Below are 10492 nucleotides of genomic sequence, written 5' to 3'. Positions count from 1 at the left end.
AGTTGGTTATGGGAAAAATATGAAGTCTAATAATGAGTGTTGTAAGTATCATGTGATTTTTGTGATGTGATCATTCTTTGTAAAAATGTAATATTTGATTTAATAAAAAAAAAATATATATATATCTCATCTGAACTCGGAAGCAAAGCAGGGTTGGGCCTGGTTGGTACTTGGATGGGAGACCGCCTGGGGAATACCAGGTGCTGTAAGCTTTTTAAATTCCTTCATTTGGCAGCTAATACACTTCCCAAAATACAAAAAAACAACAACTCTGAATTCCTCTCTGAACTCTGGAACCAGCCAGGTCAGTGTACCCACTTCCTGATTCCATTCGGGGGAAAGGGGTACAGTGACTTGGCTGGTTTAACTTAGCAGGAGCTGTTGGTGCCCCAAAGCAGAAACAGAAAAAAAAAAAAAAAAACAGGTAAACAATTGAGGGACAAGGGCCTTGTTACTGTTGTTGTGCGGTGTCAATGCAAGCTGAGCTGCGCTCGGCTCCTGGTGCTGCGCCTATTTTTAAATAGCTAACTCTTGACGGCTGCTCTCGCTTACGGCCATACCACCCTGGCGATGCCTGATCTCATCTGAACTCAGAAGAAAAGCAGGGTTGGGCCTGGTAGGGACGTTTGCATCAAGTAGGCTGGGGTTTACGATTGCTAAGCTAGAATCCTCTGATCCATAGTCATAAGCATTATCCTTTGTGCCACTGGCACTCCGTTCAGCACCTTGTTAGCACATTGTTTGAAACAAGAACAAGGCTCTGTCAACCTGGAGTTCCGTCACCACACATTCTGCTTTGTTTTATAGCAAGACGTTTGTGGATGGGATGCTCTTACAGGATTCCTGACAGTCCCTCCAGAGAACCCCTGAGATCCAGGGTCGGAGACTCTCTTCTCTCCAAGAGGAGGTTAAAAGCCATAGTTTCTTTTATGCATGTTTTATCAGAGTACTTAGGTATTGCTACAGCTCAGAGACTTACAAGTGGAAGAGATTACGCTGCAAGTTGGCTGGGTGACTTCTAAGTAGTAGGGACTGATTCCATTCGGGGGAAAGTGGGTACAGTGACTTGGCTGGTTTAACTTAGCAAGAGCTGTTGGTGCCCCGGAGCAGAAACAGAAAAACAAACAAAAAACAGGTAAACAATTGAGGGGACAAGGGCCTTGTTACTCTCGGTGCTGTGTCAATGCAAGCTGAGCTGCGCTCGGCTCCTGGTGCTGCGCCTATTTTTAAATCTAACTCTTGACGGCTGCTCTCGCTTACGGCCATACCACCCTGAGCACGCCCCCTTGAGTTTGACTGAGTCACTGCTTTTAAGGAAGTGTGAGGTGGCAGTAGGGAGAGAAAGGCTCTCCCATTTTGATTTCTTTATTGTTTTTTTCTTGATTTTGCTTAAAATAAGTTATATTAATTTGTTTAGTTTTAGTTAAACCCCAGACAGTGTTTCTGTTTGGGGTTAAAACCTTTTGAAAGAATGGACACTTTGACAAAGGAACAGGAAACTGAATATCGACTATGGCAGCACGGACAAAGCTACTCCTGAAGATAGCAATTCAGGAGATTCAAACAAGGACATTGACAATAATGACACATGGGCAACTGTTGTGGCAAGAAGGAGGAAAAATAAGTCAGACACAAGTAGAGGAGGAAGTGGAGAAATACAACAAACTAAGGGTAAAGAAGTTGCTGAACGTTTGGAAAACACCCAACAAACAGTCAAAGAAAAGATGATAAACAAACTGAAAAGTCAAGCTAGATTTCAGAGACAATATAAAAAAGAAACAACTTTGACAATGACTGTGAAAGATCCTGGAAATATCACAGTAGTTATGATTATAAAGGCTGTGGAAGGAAAGACCGGAGTTGGAAAATTGTTTGGACTGAGAAAAAAATCTAATTTTGACTATGAACTCACTATGGAAAATGAAACAGACTGTGATCATTTAATGGATGATGGACTCATAATTACCAACAATTCTGTGAGATATCAAAAACTCTGCGCAACTGAAGAATGGTTTCTTTTTTAAATTTACCCAACTATATCAAGATAGTAAAGTCATCCAAAAGCTTGTGGACTGGGGAGTTTCTCCAATTCTCCCACTAAGAAGAAGATATCATCCAGGAACAACTGTGGCTGACGGAACAAGGTTCATCAGGGTGAAATTTCCGAAAGAAGTCATGACTCTTCCTTACAACGTCAAATTTGATACAGAGGAAGGACCAAAATATTTTTGAGTTACATGATCAGCAGATAAAAAACATGCAGATTATGTGGAAGCACTGAACATGAAAAAAAGACTGCCCACAATTTGTGTAGAGAATGTCTGGAGCAGGGGCATTTTGCGCGGGACTGTAAAGCCCCACGGTGCCAAGGCTGCAAAAAAACAACATTGTGGTGCAGATGTGAATCGGATGAGGAAGAGACTGAAGTGATGGAAATGCATAAACCAACAGAGAAATTAAGCGATGAAGAAAGAGAGGATGAAGCACAGGATTTAACAGCGGATGGTTTGAATGAACAAGAAGAGGAGCAGGCAATGAGTGAAGAGGATGAAGGAGATACAGTAGAGACTGAGGCACAACATCTAATGAAAGATGATGGACAGGACATGGAAAAAGAACAAGGAGCAGCGGGTGAAAAATACAGAAAGCAGAATTGAGGAAGAGGTAAGCGATGATGATAATGATGAAATAAATATTGGGACTAAAGACAGAACAATAGACAGCATAAACAGAAGACGCAGAAAAACTGTACAAATAAACATTCAGCAAGTGCTTAAGAAACAGAAATTACGAAAAGAAACAAAAGCAAAACTAAAAACTGACAGAACTGATCTAAGATTTTAGATAAAGAAGACTACAAATGATTGATGGTTTGTTTAATTTGGATTTTCTTCTGTTGGATGGCTTGTTTTCTTTTATATTTCTAATGAACAACTTATGTTTGGTTTCAATTAATGTAAGAGGGCTGTCATCTAAAGTGAAGTTTGAAAATGTTATGCTTTAACAGAAAAATGTGATATAATATGTATACAGGAGACTGGATGGAATGAAACGATTATTAATGAGTTTAAAAAATGTTGGGACGGGGAAATATTGTATAATAATGACCCAAATAAGAAAAAAGGCATGGCAATATTAATTAGAAGAGGAATAGGATGCTTATTTGATGTTTTATTTAAAGATAACTATGGAAGGATCTTAACTATTAAAATTATAAATAACGGTGAAGAAATAACAATATGTAACATCCATGCTCCAAATCAAGACTTGGAAAGAGTTACTTTTTTAAGGACCTAAGTGTTTTAATGAGTGGATGGAATTGTTACGTATAAGACACGAGGGAAGGATCCAAAGTTGCAAGTAAAAGTTTATTTGACACAGTCAAAATAACCAGACAGGACAGGGAAAAATGAGTGAGAGAACGAGGGGTAAGGGTGGTAGCAACCGGGAGGACAGACAGACGATAATCAGGTCCAGCAGACACTCCTCACAGTCCTGAGCACAGACAGACATACATGAGCAAACACAACGAATGACAAGGAAACATAGAACTGTAGCCCAGATATAGACCCACAAATGAACCTCAGCTGTCGAGCTAATCAAAACAGCTGAGTATCGGCATGACACGTGACCATAACAATACACGTAGACAACCAAAACAAAACAAACCCACGTGACAAAACAGACGCTCCGGAAAGCGCACAAACCTGCAATCGTGACAGTACCCTTCCTCTTAAGAGCACCTCCTGGTGCTCCCAGAAGAGCTTACCTGGCGATTGTAATCATCGATAAGAGAGTGATCCAATATGTCCCTAGCAGGAACCTAACTTCTCTCCTCTGGACCGTAACCTTCCCAGTCCACCAAGTACTGAAATCCTCGCCCCCTCCGTCTCGAATCCAGAATGCGCTTAACCGAATAAACGGTCTCCCCATCTACGAGACGCGGGGGGGGAGGGACCGGTGTGGGCGGATTAATGGCCGCATGAAAAACGGGCTTTAATTTGGAGACATGAAACATGGGATGTATTCTCCTGTACGTGGAGGAAGTTTGAGGCGGACTGCCACCGGACTAATGATTTTGATGACAGTGAACGGGCCAATAAATTTAGGTGGCAAGTTTTATACTACGGAAGCAAGGGAATATTCTTGGTGAAAGCCACACTTTTGACCGACGACGTAAACGGGAGGCTTAGACCGGTGGCGATCGGCTTTAGCCTTGGTGCGCGCACCCACTTGGAGGACGGTCTGTCTGGCACTGTTCCAAGTGCGTCGACACCTCTGGACAAAGGCTGGGCGGAGGGACCGCGACTTCGGATTCCAGACTGGAAAAGCTGGTGGCTGGTAACCTAAACTACACTGAAACGGAGAGAGGCCCGTGGCAGACACTGGTAATGAGTTGTGTGCGTACTCCACCCAAGGGAGTTGCTGACTCCAAGAGGTGGGATTCTGGGAAACCAAACAACGTAACATGCGCTCGAGATCTTGGTTGGCCCTTTCGGTCTGTCCGTTACTCTGAGGATGGAAACCAGAAGAAAACTTACAGTCGCCCCCAATAACCGACAAAATTCTCTCCAAAATTTAGAGACAACGGAGGCCCCCTGTCAGAAACCACGTCCGTCGGGAGGCCATGAATGCGAAAGACGTGATTAATGACAGCATCCGCTGTCTCTCTGGCTGAGGGTAATTTGGGCAGAGGAATAAAATGAGTGGCCTTCGAGAACCGGTCCACTACGGTCAAAACAGCCGTATTGCCACCAGATGGCGGGAGACTGTGACAAAATCTAGCGAAATGTGCGACCAGGGTCTCGAAGGCACTGACAGAGGATGAAGGAGTCCAGCGGGAGGTCAATAAGTCTTAGAAACAGCACAAACAGAACAGGCCAAAACAAACTCACGTATGTCCCGTGCCATAGCTGGCCACCAGAATCGTTGTTTAACCAAAAATATAGTACGACTCACCCCAGGATGACAAGCCACTTTGGAGGAATGCCCCATCGAATGACGTCAGACCGAATCTCCTCCGGCACAAACAAGCGGCTGGGTGGGCATCCGGCGGGGGCGTTACCCCATCCAGGGCTGTGCGAACCCTGCTCGATTTCCCATGTTACCGCAGAAATCAAATCTTCTGAGGAACGATGGGTTCAAGAGTCGTATTGCGCTCGGAAAAATCAAAAAAGACGGGATAACGCATTGGGTTTGATGTTTTTAGAACCCGGTCGATAATAGATGGTAAGTCGAAACGTCCGAAAAATAATGCCCACCGAGCCTGCCTGGAGCTAAGTCGTTTGGCAGACTTGATGTATTCAAGGTTCATGGTCGGTCCAAACGATAAAGGGAACCCCCGAACCCTCCAATCAATGACGCCACTCCTCCAAAGCGAGTTTGACAGCCAACAACTCCCTATTACCAATGTCGTAGTTACGTTCTGCGGGAGATATCGGTGTGAAAAAAAACACGCAAGGATGAATTCTGTCGTCCGAGGATGCACGCTGGGACAGGATAGCGCCCACCCCCACCTATGACGCATCAACCTCCACCACAAACTGCCGGGAGGATCAGGAGTCACCAGAATGGGGGCTGAAACAAGCGGCCCTTTAATTTTGTGAATGCAGCCTGTGCTGCACCGACCACCTGAAGGGAGTCTTGGAGGAGGTTAAGGACGTCAGAGGGGCGGCGAAGCTGGCTGAAATTGCGAATAAAACGCCGGTAAAAAATTAGCGAAGCCCAGAAATCTCTGAAGGGCCTTACGAGACTCCGGAATTGGCCAATTCACCACAGCCTGAATCTTCTCTGGATCCATGCGCACCCCCTCGACCGACACAATGTGTCCTAGAAATGGAACAGACTGTGCATGGAACACGCATTTCTCCGCCTTGACAAAAAGCCCATTCTCTAGCAGCCTCTGAAGCACTCGCCTGACGTGCTGCACATGTTCCTAAGAGAACGGGAAAAAATCAGAATGTCATCCAGGTAGACATAAAATAAACTGATCTATCATATCTCGCAACACATCATTAACGAGTGCTTGGAAAACTGCGGGGGCGTTGGAAAGTCCAAAAGGGAGAACACAATATTCAAAATGACCCCTGGGGGTATTAAATGCAGTTTTCCATTCATGACCCTGCTTAATGCGAACCAAATGATATGCGTTGCGGAGATCTAATTTCGTGAAAAAAATGCCCCTTGCAGACGCTCGAATGCTAAAGACATCAGCGGCAAAAGATATGTATTCTTCACCGTGATGTTTTCAGCCCTCGATAATCAATGCAAGGTCGAAGAGACCATCTTTCTTTTTCACGAAAAAGAACCCCGCCCCCGGTGAAGAAAGGGCGAATGATCTTAGCCGCTAGAGAATCAGAAATGTATTTCTCCATGGCCTCCTCTCAGGAATGGAAAGAGAGTATAACTTGCCTTTAGGCGGAGATGTACCTGGCAACAAATCTATAGCACAGTCATAGGGACGATGAGGAGGCAGAGAAGCAGCCCGAGACTTACTGAACACTCTCTTCAGGGTCAAGGTACTCACTGGGCACGTTTGACAGGTCCATGCGCTCCTCCTGAAACACAGAACAAGACACAGCAGAACGAGCAGACGAAAGACAACACTCATGACAGTTCTCACTCCACGAAAATACTGTAATAAGGCCCCAATTGATATGAGGTTTATGGAGCACCAACCAAGGATGCCCTAAAACCACCGGTGGTGTTAGAACAGTCTGTTAAAAGAAATGGTATTGTTCAACATGATTTCCGGATGTTAATAAGCTTTATGGGTTGGTAGAGTGAGTGATTGTAATTGAAAGCAAAAACTAGAGTCAATGAAATTCCCCGCCCCGGAATCAATAAGGGCATGGGTGTTCTGGGTTCCGGAACCCCATGATAAGTAGCGGGCAGTAATGTAGTCGCCGCAGAGGGGTTTATTCAGACTGATTTCACCCATCAGTAACCTCTTACCTACTGATGGGTGTTGTCTTTTACTGGACAAGAATTCACGCGGTGTCCAGCGCCACCACAGTAGAGGCAGAGTCCCTCATTTCTCCGTCGCCGCTTCTCCTGCACGGACAGGCGGGATCTGCCCACCTGCATGGGTTCCGGGTCAAACCTCCCACTTCCGCCGCCCGCAGCCAAAACCAGAGGGTCCGAGACTGGATCCGAATATCTCCCGTGCTGCATGCGATTCTCTCGGCGAAGTAGTCTGGTATCCACTCGGATAGCCAGATCTACTAGTTCGTCCAGAGTCTTAGGGAGTTCCAATGTATAGATTTCGTCCTGCAGACGATCAGACAAACCATGCAGGAACATGTCCCACTGTGCCTCCATGTTCCAGCCGCATTCAGCGGCCAAGGTCCGGAACTCGATCGAGTAATCCGCCACGCTCCGACTCCCCTGCCGGAGCTCAGCGAGGACTCGGGCGGCCTCTCTCCCGGAAGCGGCCCGATCAAAAACCTTCTTGAGTTCTTTAGAGAACAGTTCAAACGAAGCACAACATGGCAGCTTTTGTTCCCAGGCTGTAGTCCCCACAGAGCCGCCTTTCCCGAAAGGAGAGTTATGACGAAGGCAACCTTAGACTGCTCCGTGGAAAATAATGACGGTTGCAACGTTATATACAAGGAACATTTAGACAGGAAGGACCGACACAAGTGAGGCTCTCCAGAATAACAGGTCGGGGGAGGAAGGCGAGGTTCGACAGCATGGTTGGCAACCACCGGTGCTGGTAGAACTTCTGGAGCTGGTACGGCTGCAACTTGTGCCGCTCCAGTAACCAGCTGCTGAACCTGAGTGGTAAGCAGAGACACTTTGCCGACCAAAGTCTGAATGGCCTGTGCGGTGGTAGCCAAAGCCTCATCCTGCGATCAATCCTGGCATTGCTGAGCGAGACGAATTCCGAGATCTGTGATATACTCGCTGGATCCATATTCAGGTCAGTTCGTTTTGTTACGTATAAGATACAGGGAAGGATCCAAAGTTGCAAGTAAAAAAGTTTATTTGACACAGTCAAAATAACCAGACAGGACAGGGAAAAATGAGTGAGAGACGAGGGGTAAGGGTGGTAGCAACCGGGAGACAGACAGACGATAATCAGGTCCAGCAGACACTCCTCACAGTCTGAGCACAGACAGACATACATGAGCAAACACAACGAACTGACAAGGAAACATAGAACTGTTGCCCAGATATAGACCCACAATGAACCTCAGCTGTCGAGCTAATCAAAACAGCTGAGTATCGGCATGAAACACGTGACCATAACAAATACACGTAGACAACCAAAACAAAAAACAAACCCACGTGACAAAAGAACGCGCTCCGGAAAGCGCACAAACCTGCAATCGTGACAAATCCCTTGCGAAATGCCCCTTTCCTCGCACTTAAAACACTTAAAATCTGGACAGTCTTTCACCACATGATCTGGGCTCATGCACAGCCTGCAAGTTTTCACACCTGATGGCTGTGCATCACCCTAAAGTATTGTGGTCCTTCTGCTGTCTCTATTCTTGTGTTGTACGGGAGGGACGCCACTTCTTTTGGGGAATCTGGTTTTAACAAACCTCGTCCCATCTTCAATATCTGTGCCCGGATAAAACCTTCTTTTAATTTTTAAAAGGGGACAAACTCCCCAATTATCCATTTTCTCTAAAATATCTACATCAGCATCTTCCTCTCTTTCAAGTGTTACTTCATACTCCTTGTTTTGTTTTGGTCTTACAGCCAAAATCTTTCCATCCCCAATCCTCTCCGTCACTGCTTTAATTAAATCCATTGCTCTCACCTCAGTTGTTTGTCCCATATCCACTGTTACAGTTGCTTCTTTTAGATAAATCCTTTTCCTTGCTTCCTTCTCCGATCGGTTTTTGTTTCTCGTTGTCGTCTGTCCATCCATTGTCATTTGCCTTCTCAAATCCGTCCGCCATTGCCAGGTCTGTCACCCGTAGATCCGTCCATTGCAAAAAAAAAAAATAGGAATAAAAAAAACTCCTCCCGAACAGCTCACGCTGCTGGGAGGATAACTAAACAAACTCAAAAAAACTTTAACAAAAAAGTATTTTAGTCAAAAATAAAGCTAAACAGAAGAAAATGTGGTGAGCCTCTCTCACCAACTGCAGCCAAACACTTCCTGGAATGTACCACTATCACACATGCACAGGGTGGTATGGCCGTAAGCGAGAGCAGTCGTCAAGAGTTGGCTAATTAAAAACAGGTGCAGTACCAGGAGCCGAGCGCACTCAGCTTGCCTTGACACAGCAGCCACGGAAACAATGCCCTTGTCACCTCAATTGTTTCCCTGTATTTTTTTTTTTTTTCAATTAATGTATTCATTTATTTTTTTTTGCCAAATGAAGGAATTCAAAAAGCTTACAGCACCTGGTTTTCCCAGGCGGTCTCCCATCCAAGTACTAACCAGGCCCAACCCTGCTTAGCTTCCGAGTTCAGATGAGATCAGGCATTGCTTTTTTTTTTTTTTTTTTTTTTTTAATTAAAAATAATTTTAAATACAATAAAACAATACATAGAGTGACTTTTCAAACATCAAAAAAAAAAAAAATTTATAATAATTCATTTGTATTTGTCCCACATCCAGGTAACATCGTTCACATTTAGCTCTAACATTGCATTTTGTTCTACAAACATTTCTATAAATTCATCTTCTTTGTCATTTAATAAAAAATATTCCCGTAACAACCTAAATGACGTTTCCATTTTGTTTTTAAATAATATCCATACATCTACTTTTCTTTTTTCAAATTTTGCAATATTCCTTCTTTGCCATATTACATTCTTCGCAATTATTATACATAAATTAAAAACAGTCATATTAAAACCGTTACCCTTGTAACCAAATAAAACATTTTCTCCCATTCCTTTTGAGTCATGTTCTCATTATATTTATCTTTCAGCATAGATTTAATAATACGTTTGATCTTTTCCATAAACACACTCAATTCTTCACAGTAAAAAACAAATGTAAAAAACCTTCTTCTTCATTTTTACAGACTTTACACATTGCATCTCTTTCAATTCCAAATTTTACATAACCTCATTTCAGTTAAAATACAATTATGTCTCAATAAATAATTAAAATCTTCCAAAATTGGATCCATATATTTCGTTCCCACATTTTGCCATATTTCACTTTCATTTAAATCATCATATCTTTCTTTCCAATAATTGTTTGCAACTGGTTTTACAAAAGCCATTTCTCTAAAACGCAAATAAAAATCTTTTACTTTACAGTCAATAAAAATCTTGTTCTCTCCATTTTTCTTTTTAAAATACAAATCAGGCATGTCTCCATTTTCTCCCTTTTCGTTTTGTTCAATTCTTTCAATCCATTCATGTGGTATTGCTCTTTTTAAATCCTCAAACTGTTTTACAAGGTTCCTTTCCCTACATTCACTTCATTCAGATAACATGTCTTCATTGCTTGTAATGGAAGATAGCCTTTTCACCTCATAGAGCAGATCCTTTACTTGCCTAATTCCAGCTTGCCACC

The sequence above is a fragment of the Danio aesculapii genome, chromosome 4, assembly GCF_903798145.1.
Source record: "Danio aesculapii chromosome 4, fDanAes4.1, whole genome shotgun sequence".
NCBI classification, from domain to species: domain Eukaryota; kingdom Metazoa; phylum Chordata; class Actinopteri; order Cypriniformes; family Danionidae; genus Danio; species Danio aesculapii.
This window is presented reverse-complemented; position numbering follows the sequence as displayed.